This window comes from Cimex lectularius, unplaced genomic scaffold (genome assembly GCF_000648675.2).
Source record: "Cimex lectularius strain Harlan isolate CLEC.00 unplaced genomic scaffold, Clec_2.1 scaffold435, whole genome shotgun sequence".
Classification (NCBI taxonomy): Eukaryota; Metazoa; Arthropoda; class Insecta; order Hemiptera; family Cimicidae; genus Cimex; species Cimex lectularius.
The window spans coordinates 1-19,529 of NW_019393231.1; the positions used below are offsets into that span (position 1 = coordinate 1).

General features: G+C 34.0%; 1 non-coding gene across 1 annotated transcript; it reads right to left on the reverse strand.

Moving 5' to 3' along the window:
- Nucleotides 1–18,998: 18,998 nt before the first annotated feature.
- Trnad-auc lies at nucleotides 18,999–19,072 on the reverse strand. The gene has a single exon. It is a non-coding gene; the product is annotated as a tRNA-Asp (tRNA).
- Nucleotides 19,073–19,529: the final 457 nt, after the last annotated feature.

Here is a 19,529-nt window from a genome sequence, read left to right on the forward strand (position 1 = left end):
TAAAAATGTGTCATTTTATAGGTACACGAAGGGAGGTAAAAAATGAATTTAGGTTAAAACTGATTCACTAATGATGCTAATGAGGCAAGAATTAATTCATTTTAGTTTAAAAAATTTTAAATTCACTTTTTAATACAGGATAAATCATGTTAAGCCATTTGGAGGAAAATGATTTAATATAATTGTACATTTAGGCTGTGGATATTTAACGTTTGCTGGATTCCTTAATTTTTAATTTATGTTTTTTAATTTATCAATGTAGTTGCCCCCTCTATTGAAAAATTCACGAAGCTTTTTCTAAATGAAAATGAAAAAGGAAATGCAATGGCAAGAGTTTAGGTTAAAATATAAAATTAGGGAGGATTCCTCTTTACTACAGTAAAACGTGGTTTTCAAACTTTTGTCTAACAAGAAGAGTTTTTATAAGCTGAGCTGAATTTTTGTATGCGCCTCCCCAGCGTACAATACCATATTAAATAAGGCGTAATATACTTTAATTAAATTCGCATTTGTTTTGCAGAAAGTAGATCTCTTTTAGACTGTGTAACACTTTTTTACTATTTCAACATGATCAAACCATTTTAAATGTCGAGTCGAAGCAATTAACACAATTATTTGTACAACATATTTTAATTTTTACGTTTTCTATGGGACTTTTAATAGTGAAGCACATTAATTTTGAATATGCACTTTCCGATAGTCAATTGTAGGAAAACCAGTCAATATAAAAATATTAATATCATGATTTATCCCTTCTTCTTCTTTCGCTCAATTAGCCGAATATTCGGGAGAATATCATCGGCGAGAGCTGTTAGGGAATCCTTTGATTCCTGATGTAGTAATGTGTCATCGCAAACGAGGAAAAGTATAGGCCCAGCACATACCCTTGCGGCAACCCGTGTTCGACTATTTTCTTGGAATTCAAACTGCAACTTTATCACGAACTTAGCATAAAATTTTTGATGTTATCAATAAAAATTATTAAATTGTTAATCTTTTCAAATTAATGCCGATTTTCCAGATTTTTACACTCCTTCTTTCATTGTATTTGTCTTTATTTATTTATTTTGGCTTACTTAACAATTTAAAATGATAGAAAACTAAATCTCGCTGAACGCAGCAACATGACGATGTTGATCAAATGGATTGGGAACAAAATTGCATACCCAGTAAATGGTAGAATTTTATCGGTAGAAAGTGATATTCTTCAGTTTTTACATAAAAAACCCTAAAAAGATGAAACAGTAGAATAAAAGAAATGAGAACTTTGTGAAAACAATGTCCGGATATTTAATATTTAATACGACGAAATCCAAAATTAAGATTTAATTCAATAATTAACACCTGTCGTGTGCCATATGCAGAAACAAATCCCCTAATGCATAATGTAAAATAATTGATGAACAGGTCGATTAGGCCTACGCCTGCCTTGATCCTGATCGATGCCGCGAACACACCTGTAAATCTACGTCATTCGGTCATTATGAATCATTTATCATTAGGTGTTATGTTAAATCGATATGGGAGTAGTTTACGTGACTACTGCAGTATGTAATTACATACTTTGCAAAGTGTAAGTGAACCTCTCATTCAAACCGAAACGGCGAGATTTATCGCCCATTGATACTTTCCCAAAGAGGATCGCCGATTCGTCGAAATTCAAATTTCATCAATGACTCAACCAATACTCAGCTATAACGGTAAAATCGTGAGTCGTAATTTCTTTAAAAAATCCGATTAATTAATAGACGGCTTTTTATTAGAATAAAAAATTTTTTCTAGGTTTAAATAAAACAAAAATTTGCTTATCTCCACCCTTTTCTAGATTGATTACAACTTAAAAACCACAGCGATCTTAACAGAATTGGTTTTGGGTTGGAAACAACTCCACGCCTTAAAGCCGTTTCATTCAAATTTTAATGTCCAAATACAACGGAGGTGTTATCATATGCACCGTGGTTTACTTAATTTAAGAGAAACATGAATATACAATATGTCCGCGTGGGCTATTCCCGTTCTTCCCAAAATACATATTGCTTCTTTACAAAAAAAGGAAAAGGATGTGATGACTCAATACGTTAGGAGGTGTGGGTATGTGTTTGTGTGTCCTTCTCTGCGGCAAGAGATAGAGATGGAGATNGTGGTGAGAGGGAGGGAAGAAGGGAGGGGACCAAATCAAACTAGATCGGAAATTCGTGAGTCAATAAAACATTTTTTATTTTTTACTACGCGGTGCCGCTGTTTTTGAGAAAAAGCCCGTTCGTAAGTATGCTGGATTCGAACCCGAGACCTTTACATTACATTGAAAAGCGCCGTGACAACGCCTAAACCGTCGCGGCCACTGACGCCTCTGAATTAAAAATTATTTAAATACACGATTTTTTCATGGCTTGCTGAACTTTTGTGGTGGAAATCCATTATCAAAGGTTGAATGTAAAAGAAGGCTTTATTGAATTGAAGGCTTACTAAAGGCTTTACTGACAGTCATTTTTTTATTATGATGTTTTTACTTTGAAAGAAAATTAACTAAAACACCGGAAAAAAGTGATAGATAAAAATTTAACTAACAATTTATTCTATAATAATTAATATTACTAATTTTAATGTATTATTAAAAATAATTTTCCAGTGTTATAGCGATTTTTTTTTCAAAACATTGTAATTAAACATTTAAAAAATTAAAACTGAAGATCTTTTGATTTCTTTTAACTTCTTTTACATTAAAATAAGTCTGTTGTAATCAATATAACGATAAAAATTCATATTGCTTCAAATAAACAACAAAATTGGATTGTTCTGGTTTTTGTTTTCAAGTTATGTTTTTAACTTTATAAACAGGAAATATGAATTAAAAAAGGTCAATGTCAGAGATGAGATTCGAACCCACAGTTTTCGGAACAACACAACGGTTAATGATGAAACAAAATCGTTTATCTGTTTCTTATCCAGCGTATATTTACGATCTACTTGTTTGATACTGAATCATTATGAATTTTTACAATTCGCAAGATTAACACTAGTATTAATCTCCTATTTTATTTGTTGAGCGTGTTGAACTTTTGTTGTTGAACTTGATCAATACAAAACATTAAGCGACAAAGGTTTATTAGATCCATTTAATATTTGTAATTTTTTCTAATTGCTACATACTTACTAAAATATGTTCTTTTTAAAAATAAGAGAAAGCCATTATTTTTTATCAATCCTTTTAATACTTCCACTACAAATTTAATTGTTTATTAGCCGTTTCGTTAACATCACTTAAAAAACCTGCTTTTTTTGGAATCCTACACCATTCTGGAAATAGAACGAAGATTATGTATTTATAGATGTTAGTTTTTTTTTAAGATTCCACCCAGAGAATTTATTCTTTTCACAGATCTGATATAAAATCGAAGGCAATCAGATCCCACTTTCAGACATATCTATGCATTGTGTATGAATTCCCGACCTTGTCTCGCAGTTAATCTGTCAATTGGCGTAGCGTATAAATCGATGGACGACTTAGTTATGTATGAGTGGATGTTTGTTGTTGGAAATGAAAATTATTGAACAACAGGGATTCCAATGGCTCATTTTGTTTCATTTTGAGTTAACCTATATTTGTTTTTTCTCCTTGGTGTTGTGTAACAGTAAGCGTTTAAATCGATCCGTCCTATTGTGTTATAAAGTTGAATCTCATGTCAGTCGTTTTTATTATCTATTTCATCAGAGAAAACGATTTTGTTCCGGGCTCGATTTTTAAACGAGGAAGCGAGTGGGAGTTAACATTCTGGAGTGCCCACTTCCCTCTGTACGTATATCAATCCGGGGACTTTAAATGTCAGAATTTATAAAAGGGACGAAACCCTTTAGGCGCGATTGTCTTCCAAACGCGATGATATATTGAATTAAAGTGGCCATAGGAAGCAATCCGTCCCCGAATTATAAAAAAAAAAATAGTCTCAATAAAGAAACTCGAGGCGGAATAATAAAATTAGATTGAAAACATGGGCGTGGCATGGCCCGGATGAGACAGTTGCGCTAAATTCAGCATGTATGCAACAACATTCGAAAATTGGTGGTGATTAGTGACNTCTGTTGTCTCTATTTACTTTAATCTTCCCTATTTATAATTTTCTCGCTCCCTTTCTATCTGTCTGTCTCTTTCTTCTTTCTATCTCTTCATTTTTTTCTGTATATATTTATTTCTATAGCTTATTCGTTCATTCATAAAGTATCGTTCTATTATGGCGTTTGTTCTGGTCTCTCTCACTCTCTCTAACTCGTTATCTCTATTTCTGTAATCTATCCGTCCATCTGTCTGTCTGCCTTGATCCCTTTCCCTCCGTTCTCTCTCTATCTATGTGTCTGTCTGCCTCGACCTCTTTCTCTCTCTTCTTTATATCTTTTGTTTTGTCTATTTTTCTTTCTATATTTATTCCATATTCTATTTCCTTATTTGCTGTTACATAGAATATCGTTCTTTTATGGCTGTTTGTTTTGGCGACAACAATCTGCATGGCTCTTATGGTTCTTATGCCTCTCTTTCTCTCTCTCTCACTCTCTCCTCTCGCTACATATATGTATAAATTACGCAAGGTAGAGGTGAGAGGGAGGGAACAAGGGAGAAAGAGAAAGAGATACATAGATTTATATATAAATAAAATTTTAAAATTTTTTAAAATTTATATATATATATATCCTTCTCTTCCTCCCTTGTTCCCTCCCTCTCACCTCTTCCTCTCTCTCTCTTCTCTCCCTGTATTGAATGTAGACAAAAAGAAAGAATAGAAGAGAGAAGATATAGAAAGAAGTGAGAAAGAGAGTGTGTGAGAGAGAGCGAGAAAGAGAGAGAAAGAGCGAGAGAGAGAGAGAGTGACTTGAAAGAGATTCTAAGAGCATGTGGCTGAAAGAAGAAAGGTCACAGGTAGAAAGAAAGAGTTCTTATTTGCAGCGTGTTTTCCTTATTATTTTTGGGTATCTCTTCATGTGGCTTAGGTTACTCAAGCTTTTCTGAAGTATTTCCGTTTTTATTTAGATGAATTTCCAGGTACTTTTATCCAACCCCCTGTACATTTTTAATGAGCGAATAAGGTATAGAAAGAAATATAGACAGAAAAAAATGAAGAGATAGAAAGGACAAAGAGACAGACAGATAATAGGGAGCGAGAGACTCATTCACCGAAATAGATGGTTGCACTGAAAAAAAGCATTGTAATAGTACGTAATTTGTAGACAAAATATAAAATTGTTACCGTCATTGACAAAAATTAGGCAATTCGTATTTGATTTATTAGTTTAGCAGCATTTTTTAGTACGATATATAATTGTCAGACACCTATAGAAATTTTATAAAATTTTATACATTAGTTAGTAAATTGGAACCGAATACAGTTTAAAAATTATAAATTTTTTATCTTAACATGGTTTAGAACGACAGTTCCTCAACATATAATCATAAAACAACATAAATAATTTTTACCTTTTGGAAAGGAGTAAATGTGATATAATCGAAGTCAATGTTGTAATTTATTTATTTTTAAAAACCCTCAATTCTATCCTCTAAAGTTTGATTTCTTTTGAGATTTATCATATACACAATAAGATACCTGTTTTATTATGATGTGCATTTGAGAGAAAACAAAGCAATCTAAACGTGTTGCATGTTACAACGAGTCGATATGAGCCGATTAATCACGCGATGCTTAATTAATAATTAATTCCTCCAGAAATAAATAAAAATGGACGTTAACCTGTATATCGGGAAAGAAAGCACACCCCTATTACGATGTATATTTTATCAATCAGGTAAAATATTTTGACGGAAATTATAACGCCATTATCAATAAAAAATGTATGGAGGGAAACCTTTATATCCGTTATTGACCTTTCTGTATGATGCTAGGCCCTTTGTTAACAGTTTTGTTTGCCTGAATAAACGGACGGGGAAATAACTAGTACTAGAAATGATGAATGGTGGAGTGAGTGCAGTGTTCAATCCTTTTTAAAAAGATAGTTCCTACTCACAGTAAGTTGTTTTCAACGATACGGATTTCGAGCTTTTATCTCATCATCAGGTTGAAGGAGTTCAAACAAACACGTCTCTGTTGCACATGAATTGCAAAAGTGCCAGTGTATTATCCTATATTATTAATTCTTATAATTATTACTGGTATTATCCGAAACGGTTGACATTTCCAAAACGAAGTTTTTTTGGAGAATTTTTGTAAGTTTTCTTGAGATTGCATTTCAGAGAGTTGCATCCTTTTCAAATAAATAAGTCGTTCAAATATTGTGGCATGCGCTACATTTTTTTACAGTCTTTGACCCCTACGAAAGGAATTTCAGTTCAGAACAATCACGCTAAGTTTAAATTAATAGGATATTTACCTTTGCTGTCGCGACGCATACATTTTCAAACTTAATTACGAAACATGCAGTTATTTATCAACAGTTGTAGAAATCACTTTTTCTAGACCTGTTTGTATATAACGTACAGAAGGGAAAATCTTGTTTTCAAACATTTGTTAACCAAAGAACAAATATATAATTGCCATCTTGTTTTAATTGTAGTTATAATAATTATATATATTGGGTAGGATTGGGGATGTGGTTCAATGAATTTTCTTATGTTGTTTTTATTCTCCGATCTTACTAAATATATTGTGGAATAGCAGCTGGTCGATCACCTTTACATCAATAACGATTTCGTTTTACAATCGTAAATTTCTGTAAAATCTAGTTCAACAGTTGGTGCAAATTAATTATTCTTTTTATGTAAGGTCTTGGTTAAGATAAAATAGTCAGTGTCACGAGCGGTATTCGAACCCACGAACTTCGGCTCAATACTCTGACCACTTGAGCTATCGTGACTTATATCCACACGGACACCGACTCCCCATCTCAACCTACAACCTTTCTAATTTTCCCTCTTTTTTTCCAATTTTCAATTAGAACACTAATCATAATGGATTTAATAAGTAGGTGCAAAATGTTTTGACGTGGTGAGGGATCTAACTATTTTTGTATATTTTATATTTTTTGTATATTTTCTTAGTGTTATTTTACTGTTTTTGTTAAATTCTATTTGCACTTAGTTTTATAAATATTTTATTTTAGTGATATCTTTTCCAACGTTTTCGTGAATTCACTAGTTTTCGTGGTCACCTTGACCAATTAATATCTATCAGTTAATTAAGGTTTTTAGTTGAGATAAAAAGTCAGTGTCATGAGCGGGATTCGAACCCACGATCTTCGGCTAGATACGCCGCTGCTCTACCACTTGAGCTAACGTGACCTCGATCCTCTCGGACACTATCTTCCCATCTCAACCCCACCTTTGAATTTTCCCTCCTTTTTGCCACTTTTCAAATGTCGTGTAATCTATTTGATTCTCGGCGACAAATGAAAAATGACAAAAAGGAGGAAAAAGTCAAAAAGTTGGGGTTGACATGGAAAATTAGTGTCCGAGTGGATCAAAGTCATGATAGCTCAAGTGGTAGAGAAGCGGCGTATCTAGCCCACGATCGTGGGTTCGAATCCCGCTCGTGACATTGACTATTTTATCACAACTAAAAACCTTAACTAGTTTTCGTGAAGTTTTTTTTCCATTTAAATGCATTTCGAGGCATTCAGAGCCTCCTTTTCAGTAAACATATTTTTTATAGATTATTCAAATTAATGAAACATTATGTAAAAACTAATTGTATGTAAGGTTCGAGGCAAGAGATGTTCGAGTCTTTCTCAGACGCTCCAGAATCCCCTTCAAGGGAGAAAAGCTCAAGAAGGACAAGTGAAGTGTAGCTTGAGGGGACTTGCTACCACGGATAGAAAACCCCACGTGGAAACTTCAGGGGAGGTTCTCGAAAAACAAATGCTATCAAAAGGGGTATTGAGCTGGTTTTCGAATTAAAGAGATGTTGGTGTCCGAATTTTAGAAAAGTGCACTAGACATTTTTTTAGGTACTGTATGAGTGAGCGTGGGAGCAGTGGTTGTCCGGCTTGGGTAACCACTTTGTGTATTTAAGAGTTAATAAGTTGAATAAGTTTTATTTGCTTCATTTACTATTACCCTAGTGACGGATTTGGAAGAAGGGCAAATCTCAGACGATTGGTTGACTCCGTTTTCCAATTAGTCGACGACAAAAATGTTATATATATATATCTGTCTCGGGGGCGTCATGGCCTTAACGGTTCTCACCGCAATGGTCTTAGGTACTTATCTTAGTTGCAGAATCTACTTGCAAATGGACTTTTTAATGGAATACACGAGATCCCCAGTAATTGATATTATAACCTCTGCATTTAAATAATTATCTATCTGTGTATGTTTTAAATATTGCCAAATTTAACAATTTAACAAGTAGAGAAAAAATGTTATAATAATGAAAGAACCTCACCACAGGGCATGCACAGATCGCAATTCTAATAACACTTCAGAGCCATAAATATATAGTTTGTGTATGTGCATGTGTTATTTATCGAACGAATGTATTTATTAGCGTGAATGGAGAGGTTTATCCCCTGTCAGTCAGAGCAATATTGAGTATTCTGGGGTAGTATGAACGCAAACCAGACTATCATGTTTTATATTGTTTATCTTTCATATGCATTTTTGTTATTTTATCCATATTTGATTGCGCCCTGCATACAGAGAGGTTAGCGTAGGATAAAGAAAGGAGGGGGTCAGTTACCATCATCATATTAGTCTGATCATAACTTAGCAGGATAAAACGGATAAAACAGGAAAATAAATTAGTTTGATTAAAACGTGAGAAATATCAGAAAGGAAAACGAAAGAAAGAAATTTACCAATGTAATTTGCCGGCCTTAAAAATAAAAAAATAAATTGTAACAATTGAAAGAATACTGGTATTTTTGCATAAAAATCATGATGATATGTGCTCGTTACCTTACATAAAATAGTAAGGTTTAAAAATAATAAATAAAAATAATAACAAAATTATTGTTGAAAACTATCGAAATAGTTTCAAATAAACATTTTAAAAATATGTATGTAAATTATAGAACACATTCCTTTCTCTTAAAACGTATTTTGTATTTTACATGAAAATCTTAACAAAAGATGCAAAACCGAAAAAACTAATTTCAGGTAAACAACGTAGTTGAGATCAAATAAAATATATATTCACTAATTTCGTGGTCCGCTTGACCAATTAATACATTACATAAAATATATATAAAATGAAACTGGAAATAATAACAAAAATGGCGTAAATCTATGTCTGCCTCTAAAGGCATTCCAAATTAGCAGCATAAAATCATACAATAAGTTAATTTTTTCCCTTAAAATAGTAATAAATAGAATCCCAAAATACTCCAAGAAAAATCTACAAATGTAAAAGAATTACATAAATTACCAGAAGCGCAATAAAATTAAAAGAAAAAAGTGAAAAAAATAAAAAGAATTTGTCTTATTGTTTTTTAAATTCCTTCAATATATTAGTTTATTAAAATTATTTTAAGTTGAAAATAACCGAATAACTGAAGGTTTTTCGGGATAATCGATTTATTGGAAATAAATAGGACCAAAACTAGGTCACTGTAAACTATCATATGTTTAAATATATGGTTATTGATAATGAAATGCCACTTGCCTTTAAACAAGAATCCCTTCCGGGGAACCGTCATTATCTATTTATGTAAATAGAGATTTTAATATTAAAATATTTTGAAATTTAAATTGCAAACTTGTCAAGTTGTACGACATTTACTTGTAAGCTTTGTTTTATGAATCAGGTGCTTTATTTGACTAGGGTCTAGTTTCGGTTTGTGTCGTTTTCATTGTTCACGTTCTTAGAAAGCGGTATCAAGCCCGTGGCATTTCGAGAAGAATCGATGGAACGGCTAAGCTAGGAAAAACTGTCATTTGCTGTTTTCAGCACGTAATATGGCATTTTGGCCAGGCCCGTCAAGCGATGTCCATCAGCGCAAATAAAATTTATCATTGAATCAACGCTGAAAGTCCGCTGATTGTTCTTTTGGAATTGTATTAAAAACTATGGGTTAATTCAATCGCGTTAAAGATAAACATATCTAGTTTATCGTTCAAAATTATTTCGATTATCTTTGTTTACACTATTTTGCATTGCATGATCGAAGGAACGTACGATTTTTTTTGCATCAAATAGAACGCAATGGACGGAACCGGCTGTATGGCTAGAAACAATAACAGAAATATGTATTTTTGTAGTTAAGTCATGTCTGGTCGTACCGTCGTTTCTGTTTATCGCTATCTTCAATGGTGGGTTTGTATAGTTTTGGTTGTTGAAACTGAAGATGTTAAAAGGTGAAACGTCAGACCCAACCGACTAGTTAAAATGATCTAAAATCAGGATCATCACCCGCATATCTCATGAGGAAATCCCACAATACAGGGTGTTACAGGGTTAAATGTCAATAGTCCCACGGTGGATTTACGAAATAAAACATAGTTTCACCAGGACGAGGTTTCTATCTTGACCCTTTCCTTTGATATTAACATTTTTGTGATTTTAGTCAATAGCATAAATAGCCATGTAACTAAGATTATTTTTGACCTAAATGTACTTTTCTGCTGGAGTCAAGGCTAATTAGTTACAATACAAAATTTATTATTGAACTAAAAAGACACTCTCAACACGACAAAAGAATGACACATCTAAACGAAAACAAACTCTTTGAGCCCTGAAGATGATCTCAATAAAGATCGAAACGCTACTTTTACAATATTTATTTACTATTTTATTCTAGAAAGCTGTCTAGCCAATAGACAAATGGTGTACTAAATATTTATTAACTATATTTCCATGCAGAATTTTTTATGAAATTTTTTAGGCTATTTCATTTTATGCATTCAGACCAATATGATTCTTATTAACATCAAAACAGTTTTTATTAGAACCCAATAGTTTTTTTTTGGTTTGTTTTTTCCATGTCTAAAACCGATTTCACAATATCACCTGTGATCTCAGAATTATGAAAGTCCGGGAGAGTTAATGTCTTCATATTGTTAAACTTTGATCTGATAGAAAAAAGATTAAACAATAAAAAATTAAAATAATTAACATTTTTTGGCTACAGATTAATAACACAGGTAATAATTAAAAGTGCTTTTTACATTTTAAAATTCAAAAATATCGGCTTCGAAAAATTCTGAAAGTTCAAAATAAATTTAAACTGTTTAATTAAAAAAATAACATTTCAAAAATGTGTGGTTATTAGTGACCGTTTGTCGATGATTATTCAGAAATCATGAGATGCTGTCTGGTGTGATGTAGGTTTCAGAAAAACATTTTCTTTATCGTGCCAACGTTTCGATCTTTATTGAGATCATCTTNAAACAATGTTTGTAAATCCCAGGCCCTGAAGATGATCTCAATAAAGATCGAAACGTTGGCACGATAAAGAAAATGTTTTTCTAAAACCTACGTCACACCAGATCCCATCTCACGACCTCCAAATAATCATCAAGTGACGGTTACTAAACACCACACATTGAACTAAAAGTTTTATTTATTATTAAAACTATTGTAATTAACACATTAAAAAAAATCGTTGAAACTAAAAAAACAGTATAAAAGTTAAAATACAACATTATTACAAAATTATGAAAAAAACAATATTATAATTAAGATGTTATTAAAATAAAAGAAATGAAACTAAAATAATTCACGAACACTCTAGATCAAAGTATGGAAAGAAGGTATACTGAAGAAAAAAGCAAATTCAGTTGATACTGCCAAGTTTTCGACCTATTTTAAGGGCATCATCAGTGCCTATATTAATTTCATATTACGAAAAACATTTTTTGTTGTTTGTTGTTCATATTACATTATTTGTACAATAAATTTAACCATTGTTTTTCATAATGTGAAAACGTGACAGTATAAAATCTTCACTCGATAAGAAAAAACTGACTTAACTCGAAATTTGCCACTTTTGTTGATAAATACTCACACCGATGCTTTAAAGCTCGACAGAGAACTAAGATAGGCCACTTTTCGGGAATGGTGACAGTACGTTCCAGCCAATTCAAAAGTGACGCATTGTGCTGCCTAGCAGACTAACAGTCCACCTATAGTTGTATCATTTTTCCTGTAGCATCACACACCAGAGTTCTTGAAAAAAAAACTCTAAATAATCCGGTTTTTATAATTTTTCGTCTTGCGTTAGTTTTCTCGTGGGTGTGCGATATATTTCAACATATTCGTTATTTTCGAAACCATAAGTTTCTTAACAGTAAATTATTGTCTCATACTGTTTAAGTGGAAGAATTCGAATTTCATATGTGATTCACAAAAACTAGGAAACTGTCAAATCAAATATCCGATTCATCTAAACATGTCATCATTACAAACAATTAAGTTGATGCATTGACAAGGATCTCAAGTAGAAAATGTTCAGCGATCATCAACCTCAACAATATTGTGAAAAGAAGTAGTCAATCTTATCCGTTCTTTATGTGCCCGCATTGACATTAATAATTCACCTCTTTTAACGTTCGTGACAATTACAGCAAAGTTTTAAATTGTTAATGGAATGCTATTCAACCCGGAAACGTATTGTTTCTATTTCTGCTTTTAATTAAGATTGTAAGTGAAAGTTCGCAAATTAGTACACTGTCTTTATTTTAGTTCACTTCTGTTAAAACTTGAATAAAAAATCACTCCATTTGAAATCGTGGATTATTTATAACTTACTTCAGGATAATCATCATGGACGTCAATAATATAATCTTTTTGGGATAAGAAATAGTCTAACAAACACCAAGGTCTAGAAATAGTGGCTTAGGGGAATCAAGAATGAACAATGTTCTTCGTTGACTAGATTTAATGCTTTACACCGTTTTTATAAAAGGGTTTTGTTGTTGGAATCGCCAGAAGAAACGCAACCAGTTTTCTTTTTTAAGTTAAACTTTACGATATGCTACTGGCGTTAAACCAGTCAGAACACCATTAGTAAAAACCCACGCCGTTTGATATTTTCTAATCTGTTTTCAAATTTCCCTACCGGTGGCGTCGAAATTATGTTCAGCGAGCCCTAATTGGTCCGAGACGCCCCGCTAGACTTAGCCGATTAAGTCTCATAGTTAGTGTGCATATAATATGATGTAAACAAGAGAAGTAGGAGTTTTGTAGGTCGTGTGGGCATCGCTATCAATGTCCTCATCTTTCCACGGCCCACGCCAAACGACTTTCCAAAAACGAAAAATAAAAACGGATAAAAAACCGTCTGTGAAGTTAAATCGGCAAAAGGCTCGACCTCTCGTGTTGTCCACCGGCTGTAAAACTAGACGTTCAGTGCTGTAATGCGATACTTGAGGCGAATTCAAATATTTCGAGGATGTCGTTGCCTCTATAAAAACCGTAGACGAGACAAAATGCGCGGCACTCTTCCAGTTCACTTTTATGGCTAATTTTATCTCAATTTCTTGACATTCTAACCTTTTATTTTACTTTGGGACGTACGGTTTAAAGCTTAACAAATACGATACAGCTCATTACCATCTGCTGATCATTGATCACTCAAGAACAGATTTGGTCTTGATGAAAAAGCAAAAACCTATATTTTTCTACAGAGTGACATAATTAAGTTTTTCACAGACAATTGCACGACGGCTCCAACCTTGCTATACAAAATAAAATATTATTATAAACAAGTACTGCAATTAATTAAGGTTTTTAATTGAGATAAAAAAGTCAATGGCACGAGCGGGATTCGAACCTACGATCTTCGGCTTGATACGCCGCTGCTCTACCACTTCAGCTATCGTGACCTCAAGGTGGTCGTAGCTCAAGTGGTAGAGCAGCGGCGTATCAAGCCGAAGATCGTGGGTTCGAATCCCGCTCGTGCCATTGACTTTTTTATCTCAACTAAAAACCTGAATTAATTGTAGTACATTAATTGGTCAAGCGGAACACGAAATTAGTGAATTTAATTATAAACAAGTCCTAAAGCCTATGTGGACATATGTTATTCAACTATGGGGTTGTATCAAACACAGCAATATCAAAATCATACAACATTCCCAAATAAAATTTTACGTAACATGGTCGATGCACCTTGGTACGTAAGGAATAAAGACCAGAAATAAAATTTGCCGCAAAACACCAGTCTCCCTCAGCCAGCACGAAAATGTGGAAGCAAAAAAACTACTTAACCGAAACACCGTCAGAATATTAAAAACAACAAACTACAAACTAGCGTAGTTAACAATTAGTGAATAGTGAAACGTAAATCTTATTAAATCGATTAGGTTTCGTGGTCCGATTGACCAATTAAATTCTTTTCAATTAATTAATCATTAAGTAAGTATCTCCTTTTTTATCTCGACCAATACCTTACTTAATGATTAATTGTCAATTAAATGGCAAAAAGGACGGAAAAATTCAAAAAGGTGAAATTGAGATGGGAAGTTGGAGTCCGAGCAGATCGAAGTCATGATAGCTCAAGTGGTAGAGCAGCAGCGTATTTAGCCGAAGGTCGTGGGTTCGAATCCCCCTCGTGACACTGAATTTTTTATCTCGACCAAAACCTTACTTAATGATTAATTTATTGAAAAGTAAATCTTATTGTACCAATGGGTATATAAAATGTAAACATTTATTTATTCTATATATATTATCGGAAAATTAATGGTCTAATAAGGCTGGTTGTTCTAATAAGAGCAGTTTTAATAAATATGTTTAATTAATTAAACGGACAATTTTAAATTTTTTTTGATGACCGGCTCAGGCCCAACATTGCCAAGGATTGTTACCATACCGTGATCCAGAGTACTCGTTCTGTGTTACTACACTTTTCTATCCATGATTTAAAGGTGTTTTTTTTTTCAAATTATATTTTCAGTGTTATATTTTATACTTTTTGAACGCCCTTCATTTAAGTTAAAATACATCTTAAGTGATAGGCGGGTAGTACTATCGAAAAGAATTATCCTGAACAAAATTGTAGACTTTCATGGGTTAAAAATTAAATTAAAACAAATACGTCCATATGTTTAAAATGTAGTGGTTATTTAAATAAATTATTTCATGAGTTTTTCACTACTACGTTCTTTTTTGACAAAATGACCAATTTTGACTGTTTTATGCCAATTGTACAAATATTATTTTCAATTTTTCCAAATTTACTCTGCTGTAAACTAGGTTACTACCGTCCTCAAGCGTTTCCTTATAAATGGCTTCTGAGTATAAATTTGAAAGCAAAATTAACATAGAGATAACGATAAAATTGTATTTTCAAAAATCAGCGAGAATATGACCATAAAGTGCATGTGATTGCGATCCAACAGGTAACGTCGAAAAAATATTTAGGCAAGAAATAAATAAAAGTAAGAATGAGACAAGGAAGAGCCATTTTATCACTGTGAGTGAATTTTTCCCTTAACCTGGAACTCAGATTTCGCATGTACGAATGCTTAACATTTTGTGGGTACATGTTTTCAATAAAGAGTTCCTGGCAGGCGTAAGCAAAACAATGGAACTCCTGAAAACTTTCAAAGGGAGAAGAAGAAAGAAGAACTTAAGAAATTATGATAAGGAACAGCACAAACTCTTAAAGAAGATTGAAGGAATGAGATGGATTGGTCGACGACAAAATACATGGTTGAGGGTGCTCGTCTGTTGACCTGTAGCTTGGATCGCCAATCATCGAAAGGAGACGGCGGTATAAGAAGAAAAAACAAGATTTTAATTTTTGCATGTTCTCATAATGCAAAGGCGGCGGGGTTCCTTGCCACACCGGATCATCTGCATTGGGGTGTAGTATGGGTCGGATCAACAGAGAGCAGTGCCGATGGGTGGCCCTCGGAGGATCTGAGTCGTAGAAGAAGGGTTCACCCGATTAAAAATAGACCGTGCAAGGTTGACAGGCGGACACTTACTTTTGGGCCAAAGCCCATATTTATCCGACATATGGAGAAAGATTGCTCGATGCCACCTTATTGAAAGGTGCAATTCCATGGCTCCATAAAGAGAGCGCGCAGGAATGCGACCCGATTTAAGAATTGTAGTTGAGAACGGCAGCGAGTATTTGGGTCCCCTGTTCCGATTAATGGAGGAAACAGGGTTGTTCTGTTGTATACAGTAATAGTTGTGAATATCTAGTTTTCGTAGAGAGTGAATGAATTTATTAGCGTGAATTTGTGATGTGGGATGGTCGATGACGGAATATCAAGCACCACAGCGCCCCTCAATTAGGTTAGTCGTACAATATGTGTAAAAAGTGATAGAGGAATATCGAATACACCACCAACTTAATTGAATGTATTTAAGAATGAACTTGAGTAAAATGGGTTTGGAATGCGTTGAGTGCTGAATTGACATGGCTGTTGACAACACTCCCCGGAGCCCAACATCGGTTGCTGGACGGATAAGACTGAGGTCTGATCCCGTACTGCCAGCACCCGGGGTGGGTGATTCTCCAGCCTGTGCTGTAAATATGAAAAGCTGGAAAATTGCTGGTGGACTACGAGAAGCCAATAGGCTCAACTCGGCACATGTATGTATGTATGAACATGTGCGAATTTGAGCTTATACAAATCCAAATCCGAAGGTTGGTTCCATGGGGTTTTATTCCTCACTTTTATCACCTAACGTAGTTCAGTAAGTACATCATGGTTTTTTAATAAGAAAAAAGTAAAAGAATAGTGAAAACTTTTTAAAATCCCTATGACAGCGTAATACTTTTTAAAATAATAAATGAACAGTAATAATAATTATATTTAGTGGACTATTGACCAAATTATTTCTTTCAATTGATTAATCTTTTCATTTTAACCAAAACCTTACATAAAAAGATTAATTAATTGAAAGAAGTAATAACAATAATGAACAATGTAAACAATCAACATTTATAGGCTGGGCAAGACAGAATTTTTAAAAATAGACACGTTACAATATTTGTGAAACCTTTTCACTTTTCTTTTAAACCAAAACCTTACATAAAAAGATTAATTAATTGAAAGAACTAATAATAATAATGAACAATGTAAACAATCAAAATTTATAGGCTAGGCAGGACAGAATTTTTAGAAATAGACACGTTACAATATTTGTGAAACCTTTCCACTTTTCTTTTAAACCAAAACCTTACATAAAAATATTAATTAATTTAAAGAAGTAATAATAATAATGAACAATGTAAACAATCAAAATTTATAGGCTAGGCAGGACAGAATTTTTAGAAATAGATATGTTACAATACTTGTGAAACCTTTTCTCTTTTCTTTTAAACGAAATATTCTTTGAGAAAATGTATAATATTACAACTTTAACTTTGTGAATAGTCGCTTCTAAATTGAGATTATGAACGGAACGATCTGAACATGGAAATATGAGAGGTGCGCGATCAAACGACATACCATTAAATATTGTATGCTGTTACTGATTAGCTTTTGATCTTTTGCGAATGTCTTAGATTTCGTACGACGCCTTGTCCAAATTGCTATCGCAGCTCGTTAGATTTCTATAAATCAAATCGGAATAGATTAAAAGGAAGCCTTGATAATAACGGCAATTAGGCGTCTTTGTGACCCCTCGACAAGTCTTGTAATTGGTCTCGACGAACCCAGGCTGTTTGTAAAAAAATTATACACTTAAAACCCGGTGAAAGACGGGTCTACTTTTAAGAAATAAAACGAAGATTGCCGTTCGAATTCCGTATCCGATCGGCACGTAAGGAATGAAAGTTGACACGAGCCGAACCTATGGAATATCTTGGATTTATTTCGAAAATTGCCGGCAAGCGCGAGCCTTCGATTCTGTCATTCCTGACTCGTTTAATTTCTTTTTCACAATATTATTTCGGGAGTTTCTACTTCTTTCTCGATTTAAATACGTCGCCTTTTTCCTTTGTATATCGTTTATTTCGAATTTTACGGGCTTACCTCTTGCACCAATCGACTGAGATGGTCCAATCATAGATAACGAGTATAAATATGTTGGATTTTTTTTTTTTTGCTTCCATTTTAAAGGTTCACGACCTTAATTCTTCGTCTAACACGACAGAGGAGCTCGGATTATACACTGAGAGGCAAAAAAAGTGGTCACCCTTAATATTTTTTAATTAACCCTTTTGTGAGTCAAGAGCACGACGGTAGATGGCCCTCAGAGAACCTGAGCAGAAGACGAGGGATCGTCCTCACCCGACTGAGGATTGGCCATACGCGGTTGACACATGGGCACCTGCTTTTGGACCAAAGCCCGCGCAGGTGCCCCTTATGCAGAGAAAGGTTGCTCGATGTGCCCCACATATTAGAGGCGTGTCATGTCTTTGCGCCATATAGAGAGCGTGTAGGCATGCCGCCGGACTTAAGAAAAGGTCTCGAGCACTGCAGCGAGTTTCAGGGTCCCCTGTTCCGCTTTTTAGCGGAAATTGGGTTTTTTTATTGTATATAATATGTCTTATGTGTTATGTGTCCATATGTTTTGTCTGAGAGCATGCATTTATTAGCTTGAATGGCGAGGGGTGAGGGTGAAATATAACGTCATCATCACTCCTCCAACGATGAGAGCATAAGAGTGTGTGTTCGGGGTCGATGGCGGAATGTTTATAAAAGTACTCATCGACCCCAATCTAAATTAATTTGATTATAGGGTCGGTGGAGGAATATCAAGTACTCCACCGACCAAATGGAATGAGTGTACTGTGTGGATGTATTTATTTATATGAATGTAGTGTTTGAAAGGGTAAATAGAATATAGACATAGTTGGGTGCTGAAATGACCTAGATGTCGGAAGCCCCAGTCAAAAAAAAAAAAATTAACCCTTAGACAATACACAATTGATTATCTTATATTTGGTCTTTTTAAACGATTAAAGGTAAATGAAACACATGTAACATCTCCCAATCGTTTTTACAATTGGATTATGAAAATAAATCTTTGCATAGACAATCGCTTTTTTGTTGGTTTTCTGTAAACCTTCTTTCTAATTCACTAGTTTTCGTGGTCCGCTTGACCAATCAATATCTTTCAATTAATTAAGGTTTTTTAGATGAGACAAAAAGTTAATGTCACGAGCGGGATTCGAACCCACGACCTTCGGCTTGATACGCCGCTACTCTAACCACCTGAGCTATCGTGACTTCGATCCACTCGGACACTAACTTCCGATCTCAACACCACCTTTTGAATTTTTCCTCGTTTTTGCCATATTTCAAATGTCGTGTAATCTATTTGATTGTCTATCTACATCTATTGATTGTCGCCGAGAATTAAATAGATTACACATTTGAAAATGGCAAAAAGGAGGGAAAATTCAAAAGGTGGGGTTGAGATAGTAAGTTGGTGTCCGAGTGGATCGTAGACACAATAGCTCAGATGGTAGAGTAGCGGCGTATCTAGTCGAAGGTCGTAGGTTCGAATCCCGCTCGTGACATTGATTTTTTGTCTCAACTAAAAACCTCAATTAACTTCTTTCTAATTTTCCGGTGGTTTTTTAATTTTTTTAAGTTGTATGAATTTTATGTTTCCAATTCGTTGAAGATAGGGCCAGGGTGCTCGACATACCCAGAACAACTATCCGAAGGGTCTTCCATCGCT